Source organism: Drosophila subpulchrella, chromosome 3L (assembly GCF_014743375.2).
Source record: "Drosophila subpulchrella strain 33 F10 #4 breed RU33 chromosome 3L, RU_Dsub_v1.1 Primary Assembly, whole genome shotgun sequence".
NCBI lineage: Eukaryota > Metazoa > Arthropoda > Insecta > Diptera > Drosophilidae > Drosophila > Drosophila subpulchrella.
In genome coordinates, this window is record NC_050612.1 from 28479308 (window position 1) to 28494091 (window position 14784).

Consider the following 14784-nt stretch of genomic DNA (forward strand, 5'->3'; position numbering starts at 1 on the left):
TTTTACAAATATTGGAGAGCCAAATTGTTCTTAAATCTTGAAACATGAAAGAGAACCATATTAAAATTATACATTATATCGTGTTAAATTTTCAATATAATCTAGCTTACAACTTTTTTTAATATTAATCACAAAAAACTTTAAGCATCAAGCCATGTATAAGCAGATGCTCAGTACATAAACTAACCTGTATCAAAAAAAAATAATATAAATATTTTTCCCAAACATTCCTGCATCTTAAGAAATGTCATCTCCAAACCCTTTATCGTCATCCAGTTTCCTTCTGCACAATTTTCACATTCACGCAAAGAAATTTGACAAACAGAAACACCGCAAAACCAATGTTCGTGCCCGAGCTCCCCGTTTTTCCCATTCAGCCTTATGACCATATACCATATCGTTCTAGCTCAGACATTTTTGGCCACACTTTGCCGGTGTAGACGAAAATTTTAATGCATTTGCCATGATTTGGCGCATAATAAATTATAACCATGTTCATGTGCATGTGTGCGGTTGGCTGAGAGTTTGGGGAAAAACAGAAGGGGTTGTACTATGGTACTATAGTACAAAAACACCTGACGGATTTAAGTTTTATCATGAGCTCAACTGCCGTTGACTGACTGTCTGTCTGTCTGGCCGCAATCCCACCCATTTTGCAGCCATCTTTTGAGTTCGTCTTGGCTGAAATAGTTTTGTTTGCTGTGCTTGTGTGTGAGTTAATGTTTTAAGTCTTTAAGCTCTTAATGCCTTACATTCTTTGCTGCGGCTGTGTCGCACCTGAGACACATACATTTCCCCGGATTTATATTACATTTTTTGGGCACAATTGCATTATGTCCTTTTAAGTTATACAGCCAGCCAGAGAGTTTTCCAGATTGAATAAACTTTGTAAAGTGCTGATGAAAGGTGGGTCTCCTTTTCGGTGGGATAAATTTGCATAAAGCTGCCGCTTTCGTTGGGGAAAGTGTAGAAATTCTCGACCCTGGTATGCACTTTTACATCATCATAATTTGCTGTAACAAAAAACTTTTTGCTAAATGACAGAAATTTCCCTTTTAATGAAATTACACAATTATGCCTGGGCAAGTATTAATATTAATAAATCGTAAATGAAAGTTATGAAAATGTTGATAAATTCCATAATTTTACATGGCAAATTCCTGACATAATTTATGTTTAAAGGGTCAAAAAGCGAGATAGTACGAGAAAGAGAGGGTGAGATGACAGCACATTAGCCAGGGCAAAAAAAGACATCGTTTTGACCAGTTGGAGTTATCTGGCCCCTGCATTTGGCTGCTGTAATTAATCACAATTTGCGGATACACAAATTGTCGCAGTAAAAGTCACATTTCTTCCACAAGAAGCCAAAAAAAAAACACCAACGAGCGGGGCAATGAGACAACAAATAAAGCCCAGCCACCGAAAATGGGGCCAGAATAAAGTCAAGCTAAAAGAAATCAAATAGAAAAGAGAAAATAGAAAATGGAAAGCCATGGAGAGGTGGAGGAGGGGTTTTCCCAGAAAAAAACGGGCTGCACTTCCGCTGCAGAGTTTCCGGTTCTGGCCATGGCTGCTGCTTGAAACTTCTTCGTGGTGGCGCAGTCAAATAAATTGCGCTCTCAAATGGAAATGCAACCCAGACTCAACTATTTGTCTCACTAAAAATGGCGAGACCATTTGCCAGCCCCATCCCATGGCCCAAATCCAACATCCTCCATCATGGCCTCGTCATGTCCGAAGGGCAGTGAGAAATCTCAAAAGGATGTCGTTGGCATTGTTTGCCTTTGACTGCGCACTTTCTGGTGCCATCCTTCGTCTTAACAAAAGTCAATGGCAATTAAGCAGCCGTCGCGTCTTCCAGCTGACGCAGTGCGATCCGAAAGGGCGATGGTAGCCAAATCCGAAGCCAAACCCACATTGATGGCCAAAAGTTTGTCGCTAAGATGGCGCTAGCAACAAAGATTGCACAAGAAACCAGGCCAAATTACACTGAGTGGGCCCACCAGACGTATGAGTAATGTTTGCCAATGGCCGAAAATGCCAGGCCAATTTAGTGCCAAAAGTGTGCTTTAAAATATTCTTAAATCAATGAGTGGGCTTACCAGACGTAGGAGTAATTTTATTTAACCTTAAGAAAGTCATATTCATATTTCGGAAACAACCTTTACGAAAAGAAGAACAGGATGACTTAAAATCTTGCGTGGGCTTAGCATTAGTAATGTTTGCCGATGGCCGAAAATGCCAGGCCAATTTAGTGCCAAAAGTGCGCTTTAAAATATTTTAAAATCAATGAGTGGGCTTGCCAGACGTATGAGTAATTTTTTGAACTTTAGAAAGTCGTATTAAAATTTCGGCCACAACCTTTACGAAAAGAAGTACAGGATAGCATGAAATCTTCTGTGGGCTTAACAGACCTATGAGTAATTTGTGATAATGGCCCAATTAGACAGGCTAATTTTGTGCCAAAAGTATGCTTTAAAATACTTTTAATTCAAAGAGTCGGCTAACCAGACGTATAAGTAAAATTTCGTAATTTTAAAAAGTCATGTTCCAATTTCGAACTCAATCTTTACGAAAAGACGTATAGAAAAACTTTAAACATTGCGTGAGCCAACCAGACTTATTCTTATTCAAGATCTACATAATATTATTATATTCCATGGTTAATCGTTAAATCGTGTTTATTAAACCTTGATTAAGATCGCGATTTATTTTTATTTTTCCCTTTTAGAAATTTTATAAATTCATTCACACACTTAAACTCCTACACCCTTTAAACATTTAATTGTTCACAGATACAGAAACTGCTCTGCATCCCCCCATTACCCAACTTAACACCCGTGCAATCCCTATTCCCCTTTCAGCCACTTTGGCCAATCCTGTCCAGACTCCCTCGCAACAACCCCATTTCAATTTTAAATGACAAAGTTATGGAATGCCCCCGCCCAAGATCCTAATAAGAGAGTTTTGGAGCAACAGACAGCTAAATGTTTCCCTTGAAACCGGATGTGTGCACAAAGTGTGCTAGTGTGTGTATATTGCGGTTGCATTTTAAACAATGAATATTGCACATGTGTGTGTTGCTGGTGTGTGTGTGTGTTGGTGGGCTTCCTTTAACCTTTTTATGACTGACCCAGCCAAAAACCGCTGGGAAAAAAAGGGAGGCGAAAGTCCGACCATTGCACGAAAAATTAGAATTGCTAATGTTTGCGGTAAAAATGTTGCTTCCCTGTGTGTGTCAGTTATGTGAGGGTGTGTGTGTGTGCGATGGCCAGCGTGTGAGTGTGTGTGTGTGTCGCGATGTTTGTGTTGGTCAGTTTAGTTTTGACTCGGCTTGCAGAAGCATGAAATTAATTTAAATTTTGCGCACTTGGCTAATTTCTTCTGGCCCGAAAGGGAACAAAAAAAATAAAGACACCCCCGCCAAAAAAAAGAGGAGAAACACTGTTTCCATTTGGAACGTATGGCCGGGGAAAAGGAGCTGGCCGGGTAAAAACGGCGACTCTTTCCGAGATAATAGTTCTAATAGTCCCTTGAGCGGCCTTAAAAATGTATGCGCCGCGTTATGAGCAAAGAAACGCTGCGATAACTGAAAACTGGAAGCCCCAAGGGGTGTTTTTTTTTTTTATTCAGAGGGTGGCCGGGTGACCTCTCTCTGGACCTTTGGACCCCCCCAAACCCTTAAAATCCCAGCCTTTATGCTTCGTTTGTATGCAAAATCGTTTTACATTTTCGCTTCATTTCATCTCACCTCGCGCTATTTCGTTATGGGCAGTTTCTTTGGGGGATTGGATTGCGGTCCTTGGTGAGTGAGAGTGGTTCCATTGAGTGTAATCTATGATTAGCTTGCAACATAACGAAAGGTAAGCGCAAGTCTCGCAGGGTTTCAAGTTCGTATTGATATTTTATGTTAATTCCAGCGAAAAATGTTGCCCACATTTCTGGGATTATATAATGCTTATATTATGGTGTTGCCTTTTGTAAAATAACATGCTAGGGAATTCAATGATATGAAATGGTTCTTGTAAATTCCTTTGGTGAAATGCAAAATAAGGGAATAATTTAGAAGGAGTATAATTTATAGTACAGCCATAAAAACGAAATAAGTTTGTATTTTTTCATATGTTTAAAGGAAAATTATTAGAATTTTCTAGATCTTTATTTTATATATTTACAAAAACGAAGGAAAGCAAAATTAAACAAAAAAATGTAAAATAATATATAATAGTGTAGAAACATTATATAATAAAATAAAAAACTAACCATTAGAAGTAAGAAATTATGGTTTTAAAAACCCTTTTAGGCCTCTCTCATAAAATCATCTACTAAAATCGAACACCGAAGAGAAAACATTTGACAGGAAAATCCCCTGCATTCCCCTGCACCTTTTGGGCCTTCCGCTCCTAAAATCGACCAAGTCAAACAACACTTCCAATTAATCAAAACCCATAACATCGCACAGTGCCTGCAATTCGTATGCAAACATGCATTTCATATGGGGATACATTCTGGTCCTAAACTAACCCGATTGCATGTGGGGCTCTATGGTTATTCGAAGGGTTTTTGGGGGGGGAGAAGGGCGATGGTCTGGCGATGGCAACGCATTAAGTATGCGTTTTAATTAACTTTTGATGGCCGGACCCCGAGTTTTCGTCCTGGGGAACACACAGCAGGCGGCAGATGGCGCCACTGTGCAACAGGACAGCCCGGAAAAACTTTTTTGATGGCAACAAGAAACAAAAAATCTTTGCCCTGCGTGTGTGTTATTAAATATTAATGCTGTTTTGAGAGGCCAAAAGCCGGCAAAAGAGTTACACTCTCTCCTACTCGCCTCGAAATATTTTGCAGATTTAGCGGCTTGCCAAGTGGATCCTGAAACCAGCGCGCAGGTCCCAGAGAAGGGGATTTCCGTTGGAGATATGGTTTTGCTCTCCGAAAGAGATATGGGGAAGGTTCGCCGGCGACTGCGCCTTGGGAAAAGCCGGGGGAGTTCTCCAAAGGCTCAACAACTGAATTGGGTATACACACTCGAGAAATCGTGGGTGCAGGGCGTCCACAAAAAGGGAAAAGGGAAATTTATGGGTGGAGTTACTATATTGTGTGTGGGTGGTTCTGCTGCTGCTGCTGATGCTGCTGCATTCCAAAACAGCTGTTGCCGCCACTGGCTCTCTTTCCCTGTGACGTCAAGTGTCGCTGCCTTAATTAGCCAAGACATCATCATCATTATCATCATTACCATCATATCATTATCAGATTCGTTATCATCAACCACTGCTGATGACCGCTTGCTGGGCGGTAATTATCGTTATTTAAGCAGCCCATTAATAAGCCAGCCACAATATTTGTCTATTCATTGGCCAAAATCGAGGCATCCAAAAGTCGAAATCCCGGCCAGTCAAACTACATATGTATGAATACATATTCCCTGCTTAAGATCGTACATAAATGTAGGCGGCACGCCATTAGTTCGCTTTCAATTAAATGCGCTTGCCCTCGCATAAATCACGCATACGCCACGTGGACCAGGGGCAGCATTCGATTGGATCGGATTGAATTGCCTTGGTTGGGACTCGAGTGGCGGACCCATGGGGGGGTTGAGTGGAAAGTCGGTGGTGCTCTATTAATTTTAGCACTGTCACTTGCCACGGCTGCTCTTGTATTAATGGACCTCAAAAGCAATTTGAGATGAACTATTACAAATGTCTGGGATGAAATAGAGGAGCAGAAAATAGGAAAATGGTGCGTGGCTTCTTGGAAACGGCTGAAGCTACATCTAGCCTTAACTTGAGAATAAAATAATAATATTTTTAGTTACATAATATTTTATTTATACTAAAAGGGGTTGGCATTTTCATAAACATGATTTTTTTAATTAGACATCTTTGGATTTCACTAAGCTTCAGCCAAGAGGAAACAGCCCGTAAACACTGCCTAAATGGAGCCATCTTCCTTCGTTTGACACATTTGAGCAAACAAAATTAAATCAAAATAGCCCCCTCAACACTCATCCGCCCCGTGGTCCATAAAGCGATGCAAAAACCCAGAGCAAAACGACATCAAATATGCCAGCTTCAAATGGGCAGAAGAAGCTGCATTCGGATCTCTGAATATATCTGTGTATATATATCTGGTTTCTATAGCAGATTGCATCTGGAGAGCGGGTCGGATGGATGGCGACTGGGACAGGCAGATGGATGGATGAATGGATGCGAATGATTTATGCACAAACTCTAATTAAACTGTTGACTCAGGCAAATGAAACATGCGGTGATGTGTTATTAACACCAAAAGCACTTAAAATGTTTAAATAGCAATTTTCCCAGAGAGCAGCTCAGGCATCCGCCCCGACCGATTTATGCCCCCATAATTACAATAACCACATGCGAACGAATAAGATTGGATTGGATGACATGTCAAATAGACGAGGGCAGACGACGAACAGGTCGCATGAATTATCTAAGGCCGTAAAGTGGGATTTGGTCTGGGTCTTAAGCTGTGTTTAATTAAACGATTTTAATTTGCCGATAATGGCGTAAGAAAATTTTAAATAATTTCCCATTCTCGGACTGACAGGCGTAAAAGTCGGTTGTAAAGAGGAGTAAATTCTGCGTATTACGTATAACGTCATGTTGTAATGAAACCCTCCCATCTCTCGGCCTTCTGCCTCATCCAGTCCTTCATTTCAGAGCCCCCCATTTCTCTCACCCATCATCATCATCATCATCCTTCCATTTGTCCAACCATCCATCCATCCTCCTTGGCTGCTCTGATTATATTGAATGGAGCGCAAATTGCGAACAGGCTGATGTCGGCAAAGCCATTGCAGCCATACAACTTATTCATGAAAAACGAAATGAAATTAATTGCAAATATGAAAACTTTATTAAGCGAATTTATAGCTACACAGCACAGAGCCGAGAAGATATCCAACTTGACTTTAACCAAACGGAATTGGTTCGCTGGGCCAGGTTTTTGGTATCCTTGAAGGGGAGTGGGTAGGTTTCCCCATAAAAACCCAGCCAAGACATAAAACAGAAAGTAAATTCAGCTTTATGATTAAAACTAATCATTTCGGTAAGCCCGAAAATTCCGGAAAAAGGGGTTGGATCCAGACTGAAGTCGTGAAAATATAAAATTTACAAATTATGTTGTTTTTTGCTCGGAATTTTCATGACAATGGGGATAACACTTTAATGAAAAGCTGGCAGAAGCTTATGGACAAGAAAAAAAAGAGATGTAAATGTGAAGGTTGTCTTTACTTTTTGGTAAGCTAGAGAATAATGAAAGAAGGTTAAGTCTATTTATAGATATAGTCTATATATATAGATAGATAATTCCAAGCATTTCCAAGCCTTAAACTATTCGTAAAATTTTTCTGCTGTTTATTAATAATACAATTCTTGAAAAACCAAGCAATGTCCAATTATAATAAAATGCTTAAAAAAGTTATGTAGCCTATACAAAAATGCCAATATTACTAAAATCCCTGAAGAATAAGTCTTGACCATTTTAATCTTAAAGGCTGTACCAATTTAAGGTTCATTAAACTCTTATTTTAATTGTTTCCGAAAATTGTTAGTTTCCCAAAGTTACACTTAGTTGACAAATTATACGCAATTAAGCCAAAAATAATCAGTAGAAGCCAAGCAAAATCTTATCCTACGCAAAGTTTGCACTGCAAGAAAATGATCCAAAGGACAGATAACAGCCATAAGACATGAAAGTGGGATTCTGTGGTGGCATTTGTCGTTGGCCCAATTCCCAAAAGCCACCAAGTGAGATGGCCAAGTTGCTAGTTGACTTCTGTTGACCTTAATTACACCCCAGATGCATGCGACATAAAGCAGCAGCAAAAGCACCGAGAGCAGAGCGAGTCTTGTTTTGTAGAAATCGGGGACATCATGGGACATCGGGGTCAGTCAGACAGTCCGTTCGCACTATGACATGCGAAAAATGCAGTTAATTAGCTACGAAGGACCCTGTCACCCCGAATGCTGCCAAATAGAGCGGATGGTAAAAATGAATCCAACAAGCATTCCGCAATAGCATTCAATAGGAACATCAGTACAAAACGGAAAATTTATGTGCTTTCAATTCAATTGCAGTTTTCGTCATCGATTGAGGCATTTCGCTACCACCTCCCTGCTGGCTCGTTTCAAATATGCCAAAAACACTCGCACACACAATGGTGGCCATAAAAATTCACTCAATGGCAATTAAGCCTGCCTATCGCCAAACAAAACCGTACCAAATCAACCGGAGTCCGAGCCAAGCCATCGGCCAGGAAAAGCCCCCAAAAACCCCGTAAACCCCGAAAACCCCAAAAACTGAAAGCTGAAAACCGTTGATGACAACGTCGACATCGCGGCATTATGACTTTTGGCCTTAAGCCAGGGATATCGAACGACGGTAACCGAAACCGAGGCTAACCAGCAAAAATCAGCCAAGCAGTCAGTTTAGTTTAGTTTGGTTGAGTTCTTTCTATTTTTTAGGGGGGCGGTGCAGCAAATGTGGCATAATGAAGCAAACCAGTTGCAATAAGAGGGCCAAAAAACATAACCGAAAATGGCCAGCCATCGGCGGATGACATTCTGCAATTGACATTCGAAAAATATAAAATCAATTAATAGGTATATTTCGAGGCGACTTTTTGAAACCATTATAACAAAATATTAAGACTTTCTCTTGGAAATGTTATTGGTGTTCTATATCACTAGGGTTTTAATACATCACTTTTAAAGATGTCTAAAAGTATGCAATGAAAAATTAACTTCATATTTCAAATTGAGTTGAAATTCATCGTGTGAAGTTTCGAAATTAAAATATTTTGTTGCATACTCTTCGGTTAATTAAAAGAGGTTAAAAAACAGAATTTACTCATGAAAATTGTATGCCTTCTTAAGCACAATGGTCTTAATATCAAAAGCACAGTGGTGTCTAAAAGTATGCTGTAAAAATAAAGAAACTTGTACTCTATATTAAAACTGACAAAATTTAGATTTTTAAATATTCTGTTGCATACTTTTAGATGTCGTTATAAATGATTTCAAAGCAGTAAAGATTTAAAATCGAACAACTAATTAAAGTATTCTTTTGTAACTTATCCAACATTTTTCATAGACTCCAAACTCCATCAATTTCACAATAGAATTGGCTTCTGGGAACATCCTCCGACCTGAACCCTATCAAATATTGCAGCTTGCAGTTGCTGTAAGCCAAAAGACATTCAAGGTAAGCTGAGGGCAGGCTGACTAGCTGGCTGGCTTTCAGCTTTCGGGATCGCAGGATGGCAGGATGGCAGGCAGCTGCTTGGCACTGGCCAATTGGCCGTGGTCACGCCAAATGGCCAACTGGCCAGCTGGAGGAGCTGCCCACACAAATGCCGACCAGACCCAGAGGAGAACGCTTTTTGGGGCTACATAGCCACATGGTCAGCGTTTGGCTTGAAACGATAAAATATCGCAAATCTATGAAGTGGCCTGCCCTCCTCAACGCTCCGCATTTCCCTCCTCTTTTTTTGGGTACTTGTGGAAATGAAATTGAAAAAAATTGCATTGACGCCATAAATCAAATGGTTATGTGTCAAAGCATCATCATAGTGTGTGGCTGCTTAGTTCGTTTTAAAGGAGTGGGTTTTCGAAGTCGGGTTGTGGGAGTGGCTGATAGTCTGGGAAAGGGGGTTTTTAAATTGCTGATTTATCGAAGAGATGGCCAGAGGCACGAGGTATTCAACTCTAATTTGAAAAGTCAAAGGATTCGTTCTGAATGGCAGTTACCTGGGTTGAAAAGGGCACAAGATTTTATTTGACTTTAGTTTATTGAGCAATAAGGTTTCTAGCTAAAAATAGTTAATGCCCGAGTTCTGAATAGTTTTCTTTAAACATTATATATGGGTATATATGTAAAATTTATAGGTAAATTGCTTAAAAAATAGTTAATAGAGTTCTAAAACTTCTTAAACATTCTAGCAACAGTCAAACATTTCCACTCAGCTTGAATTCAGGCATTCAGAATATTGAAATTCCAGATCTAGAGCCGGATTTCTGCAACTGAATTTATCAATTTGCTGCCTTGATTTCCATATACATTTTGCATAAATAGTATTTGCACATTTTCATAATTGATAATTGCGAGCGATTTACATTTGCTGCAAGTGAATTAAGCCAAACGAGCTGGACACACATGGAAAGTGTTTAAATATGCAAAGAGCAAAACGTTTTCCCCGGAGCAGCCAACTTGTTGCACTTGTGAAACAGAGAAAGAGTGAGTGAAAAATTTGTTATGTGCATATATGAAAATTGTTCCATCAACAGTAAACTGTTTGAAAAGAAAGGAGGACAAAAAGGCAAATTCACTGCTGGCTGGAATAAATGCAAATGAAATGGCCAATACTAAAAAAAGGACATTATCGCCATGTCAGCAAAGAAAATTGAATTGAACTTTTCGCCTTAACTCTCTTTCACTGGCTTTCTCTCTGGAGGACCATTAAAATTGTTAAGGAAGGAAAAGCATTTATTAGCTACATTAAGAGACGCAAGGCAACTACTTATGGGCACTCAGGACAAGTTTTAACTAAAACTCGAACAATGCGCCCGTTAAGTGACCTCTTTATGCCCCGTAACTGTAAACGTAATCTCAGCCAATTGTGATAACAACAATCAGCTACAGCTACCAAGCCAAGTGGACCATAAAAAAGTAACCAGCAGCGCGGCAGAGAGGCTCTTAAAAAGCAGTCGGGAAAACAGCGCGAGGGGCGGAAAAAAATGGAAAATTTCAAATGAAGCGCATTGCATTTATCCAGTTCCCTCGACGAGATGCTTAAAGGATTACAATTGCACCGAACGGGACACAAAACGAAAGCTGAAGATGAGCTGACTTACGCACAAAGGCGGAGAGCAAGGAAAACTTTGCCCCAGGCCCTGGGAAAACTCTTCTCCAAACGAGATGAATCCATGCACAGGGGAAAAAGTTAGCACAAAAATCTGAATATCATCGAAATGTAGTTTATAAACTCAAATTACAATTATTTATTATTTAGTCTATTTTTACGAAAATGAATATCATAAAATTCTGCTCCCTGTATTGGCACTCTGTTTTATTAGTTTAGTCAACCATTTATGATTATGGCCACATCAATTTAACAAAACTTAGACTAATTAACTTCATTTATGTTTAAAAAAATTATTGCAAGGTCTGGACAACTGATTGATTCATAAATTAAATCCAGACATTAATGTTTTTAAATAGGCTTTAGATGGCCACCTTTGAAAATTAGTTAGTCAAAATGAAGGCAAATGTCATTTGGTCACACTACCACTTTAAATTTATTATAAAATTACGAATAATAAAGACAGAGTATTATTTTAAGAATTTATTTATTTATTCAAATCTTAAGCTATTAAAATACAAATATCTACATTTTCTTTTAATAGTACGCCATTTAATTTAGTATTTTGAAATTAGTGTTTGTTTTACCTTAAAACAATTACACTTAAGCTTCCAAATAAATTGTATTTAAATTCATTATTAACCTTCATACCTGGAAGTAGTATCTTTTAATAATAGTTATATTTTTATATATCTTAGAAATGTCAAATATTTTTGGCTGTGCACACTTAAAAGTAAAAGGCCAAGAAACAGCTTAAACTCCTCGCAATGGAGCTCTGTGAAAGCCGAAATAGAAATTAAATTAAGGAAAGAAATACATTTGCAGCATCAACTATCCATCGCTGGCCATGTCCTCCCATATTTCCCAGCGCGCATCGCAACTAATCAAAAAGTGACAGGACGACAACACACAGACAAAGTCCGACCATGGAAACCATGGACTGACGACAAGTGACAACCACATGGCATGGACCATGGACCAGGCCCAGAAGCCCCGGCTGCCACACCCCACCAGTTGGCCTAAACCGCCGTCACTAATTTGCTAACATTTAACAGCAATGGCAGCTACATCAGCACAGCAAAAGCGACGGGAACGTGAAACAACAATTGCCGGAGCCAGGCGAAATGCATCTAAATTGCAGTCGGCTCAAATTGTAATGCAGCTGATGAATTACCAGCTTCCTGGCCCCGAAAACAGGCAGGATTGGGGGGCGTGCCAAGTTGGCTATGGAATGAGCAGCAAATATGCAACAATTATGGATGCGATATGAGCTAGCGAAATGTTGTAATTAGCCAAAGGTTGCAATGCACAGTGCATAGTTATGACGTATACGCCATGTATGCCTGCTAACTGGTTTTAATAAACGTGTAAAAATGATTGACAAATGGAAACAGTGCGTGCAGGTTGTTAACTAATTAGGCACTGATATAAAAATGGAACAGTATAAATAAATAAATGCATATAGAATTAAATTTTAATTGGAAAATATTTCAATCTAGGTAAAAAGTATTAGTCATATTTACTTAAAAAATTTTACCTCATAATTTAGTATAATATTTTCATGACTAATATTTAACTGGTTCAAAAATTATTAATTTTGCTTCCTATTTGCAAAGATTTAGGTCTTTGATTGTAATGTTTGGTATGATTTAGATTTAAGCATCAATATAACAATATTAGATAATATTTTAAGAATAAACTCGGCTTATAACAACCTCTATAATCATATTTTACTTCAGAATCCTTTTAATCCCTTTTTTGTTTGAGAATAATAATGAAGTCACTCCCAATCCAATGGGAAATTAATGTAATATTCTTTCCATATACACAGCATGAATAACCCTGACAATACCCATAGATGCCAACTCTAATTAACCACAATCCCATCCAGGGTCATTCTGTGCATTCCAGTCCAGCTGTAACCCCAGCTTACCCGACCAACATTTCACATCAACTACTCATTTTGTGCACTTTCAAATTGGATCTCGTCTCCGCAACAAATGAATCGGATGCTGTCCATCGCACAGGCCAAATGATTTATAAATTTGCATAATTATACCCGTTACTCGTAGAGTAAAAGGGTATACTAGATTCGTCGGAAAGTATGTAACAGGCAGAAGGAAGCGTTTCCGACCCCATAAAGTATATATATTCTTGATCAGGATCACTAGCCGAGTCGATCTAGCCATGTCCGTCTGTCCGTCTGTCCGTCTGTCCGTCTGTCCGTCTGTCCGTCTGTCCGTCTGTCCGTCTGTCCGGATGAACGCTGAGATCTTGGAAACTATGAGAGCTAGGCTATTGAGATTTGGCGAGCAGATTCCTGAGCTTCTTACGCAGCGCAAGTTTGTTTCAGTAGAGTGCCACGCCCACTCTAACGCCCACAAACCGCCCAAAACTGTGGCTTCTACAGTTTTAATGCTAGAGTAAAAATTTAAACTGAAATGAATTGTTCTCATCAATACCTATCGATTGACCCAAAAAAAAGTTTGCCACGTCCACTTTAACGCCCACAAACCGCCTACAAACTTCAAAAAATCGTAAATATGAACGCGGATATCTCGGAAACTATCAAAGATAGAGTATTGGGATTTCAGATTTAGATTCCGTAGCCTTGTACGCAGCGCAAGTTTGTTATGCGAATATGCCACGCCCACTCTAACGCCCACAAACCGCCCAAGCCTGTGGCGCCCACAATTTTCATGCTAGATTAAAAATTTTAACTGAAATGTATTGGTCTCGTCAATGCCTATCGATTGATCCAAAAAAAAATTTGCCACGCCTACCCTAACGCCCACAATGCTTAAATCTGTCTTCCGCCGGTAGGTGGCGCATTTAAATCTCGCTTTGCTGCTTGCATATCTCCATTTCCCTTTGGTCCCTTTAGCTGAGTAACGGGTATCTGATAGTCGAGGTACTCGACTATAGCGTTCTTCCTTGTTTTATTTTACATGCATTGAATTTAATGCAGGTGGGGGCGGCGTCAACAAAAATCAACATCTGGAACAAAGATAAAATTTCGAATTCGTGGCGACCTTCGGTTTTTGGACATGTCAGGGACTTTTGGCCCACAACGTGTTACGTTTTGTTAAGCAGCATTTCGCCCCGGGCAGGAAAAGCATGGGAATTGTATTTCTAAAATAAATGCAAATTGATCAACATTCCGGCCAAGTTCATCGGTTCAATTAAAACCGAAAATCGCATTTGATGTGAAAGCAAAAACCTGTCACAATGGATTAATGGCAAGGGCGAACATTTAGCATAATAGATTTTGGGAGTGTGCAAGTGAATTATGAGGCCCAATTCAACGCGCCAGCAACAATTCGGCCAAAGAACATTAAAGAAAACACTTGCACACAAAAGTCGACAGCATAAACAAGGCTCGAAAATGTGGGGAATACCGGCACAAGGGGGTTAAATCTCAAGCGCACTTAGCACTTTTAAAGGAAGAGTCGGTAAACGGAGCAGGGAAGTAGCTAAAGGATCCCAAGAGGGGGCTATGGCTCCCTAAAGGATAAAAACAATTGCGAAAGTGTTCATGAAATTCATCAATGAAAATGATATCACATTTTCAACATATTTTTTATTTTTACATGAATAATTTTTTTCCCCTCAAATTTGGGGAAGTAAACATTTTCTTTAATTTTAATATACATACAAAACTCTCACTACTTAAAAACATTAAAATGTATAGTTATCTATGCGTCATATAATATATAAATAATTTAATATTACCTATTTATAAGAAATATTTTTTGATTAAACGTACTTTCACAACCTATAAAAAATTGTAAGTCTTTATTTACCAAGCGATTTCAGGCTCAGAAAAAAGTTTACAAAAAGTATGTTTGTTTCTCAAATAATTTTATTTGGACTACGCCCATGGGCCACAGAAAGTT